The following is a 2,326-nucleotide window of genomic DNA, read 5'->3' as shown; positions in this document are numbered from 1 at the left end:
CACCCTCTACCTCCCAGGTTGAAGTGATTCTCCTGCCTCAGCCTCCTGAGCACCTGGGATTACAGGAACATACCACCATGCCCTGCTAATTTCTCTTTTATTTTTAGTAGAGACAAGGTTTCACCATGTTGGCCAGGCTGGTCTCAAACTCCTGACCTCAAGTGATCCACCTGGCTCAGGCTTTCAAAGTGCTGGGATTATGAGTGTGAGCCATTGCGCCCAGCTCTGGTATGTCTTTATTAGCAGCATGAGAATAGACTAGTATAGTAAATTGGTACTGGTAGACTGAAGTGCTGCTGTAAAGATACCTGAAAATCTGGAAGCAACTTTGGAATTGGGTAACGGGCAGAGACTGGAATTTCAAAGAGTTTTCAGAGGGCCCAGAAGAAGACAGAAAGATGTGGGAAAGTTTGGAACTTTCTGGATACCTGTTGATTGGCTTTAACCAAAATGCTGACAGTGATATGGACAATGAAGTCCAGGTTGAGGTGGTCTCAGATGGAGATAAGAAACTTGTTGGGAACTGGAATAAAGGTGACTCTTGCTATGTTTTAGCCAAGAGACTGGCAGCATTTTGTCCCAGCCCTAGAGATTTGTGGAACTTTGAACTTGAAAGAGATGATTTAGGGCATCTGGTGGAAGAAATTTCTAAGCAGCCAAGCATTCAAGAGGTGGCAGGTACTGTTAAAAGCCTTCGGTTTCACGTATGTACAAAGATAGATATGTAATTGGAACTTATGTTTAAAAGGGAAGCAGAGCATCAGAGTTTGGAAAATATGCCTGACAATGTAATGTAAAAGAAAAACCTATTTTCTGATGAGAAATTCAAGTCAGCAACAGAAATTTGCATAAGCAGTGAGGAGCCAAATGTTAATCACAAAGACAATGGGGAAAATGTCTCCAGGGCATTTCAGAAGTCTTCAGGGCAGCCCCTCCCATCACAGGCCTGGAGACCTAGGAAGAAAAAGCTGTTTTGTGGGCTGGTCCTAGGGCCTTACTGCTTTGTATAGTCTCAGGACTTGGTGCCCTTCCTATCAGCCATGGCAAGAAGGAGCCAACATAGAGCTCAGGCTATTGCTTCAGAGTGTGCAAGCCCCAAGCCTTAGTGGCTACCATGTGGTGTTAGGCCTATAGGTGCACAGAAGTGCAGTATTGAGGTTTAGAAACCTCTGCTTAGATTTCAGATGTATGGAAATGCCTAGATGTCCAGGCAGAAGTCTGTTGCAGGCTGGAATTCTTTATGGTGAACCTCTGCTGGGACAGTGCAGAAGGGAAATGTGGGGTCAGAGCCCCCACACAAAGTCCTCATTGGGGCACTGCCTAGTGAAGCTGTGAGAAAAGGGCCACCATTCTCCAGACCTGAGAATGGTAGATCCACTGAGAGTTTACACTGTGTGCCTGGAAAAGCTCCAGACACTCAACGCCAGTCTGTAAAAGCATCCAGGAAGAAGACTGTACCCTGCAAAGCCACAAGGACAGAGCTTCTCAAGATCATGGAAACTCACCTCACCTCTTGCATCAGTGTGACCTGGATGGGAGATCATTTTAGAGCTTTCAGATTTTACTGCCCTGTTGGATTTTAGACTTGCATGGGGCCTGTAGCCCCTTTGTTTTTGCCAATTTCTCCCATTTGGAATGAGTGTATTTACCCAACGCCTGTACCCCCATTGTCTCTAGGAAGTAACTAACCTGCTTTTGATTTTACGGGCTCATAGGCAGAAGGACTTGCCTTGTTTCAGATAAGACTTTAGACTGTGGACTTTTGAGTTAATGCTGAAATGAATTAAGACTGGGGGACTGTTGAGAAGGCATGATTGATTTTGAAATGTGAGGACATGAGATTTGGGAGGGTCCAGAAGCAGAATGATATGGTTTGGCTGTATCTCCCCTCAAATCTCACCTTTGACACCACACCTAATCCCCACGTGTCAAGAGTGGGGCCAGGTGGAGATAATTTAATCACAGGGGTAGTTTTCCTTCATACTGTTCTCATGGTGGTGAATAATTCTCACTAGATCTGTGAGCTTATAAATGGGAGTGCCCCTGCACAAGCTCTCTTGCCTGCTGCCCCATAAGATGTGACTTTGCTCCTCATTCACCTTCTGCCATGATTGTGAGGCCTCCCCAGCTATGTGGAACTGTGAGTCAATTAAACCTCTTTCCTTTATAAATTACCCAGTCTCAGGTATGTCTTTATTAGCAGCATGAGAACAGACTAATACAAATACCATGCAATCATAAAAAAAGAATAAGATAATGTCCTTTGCAGAAACATGGATGGAGCTGGAGGTCACATCCTTAACAAACTAATGCAGGAACAGAAGAC

Source organism: Aotus nancymaae, unplaced genomic scaffold (genome assembly GCF_030222135.1).
Source record: "Aotus nancymaae isolate 86718 unplaced genomic scaffold, 86718_ANA_hifiasm-v0.15.2.pri h1tg000012l, whole genome shotgun sequence".
Lineage (NCBI taxonomy): Eukaryota > Metazoa > Chordata > Mammalia > Primates > Aotidae > Aotus > Aotus nancymaae.
This window is presented reverse-complemented; position numbering follows the sequence as displayed.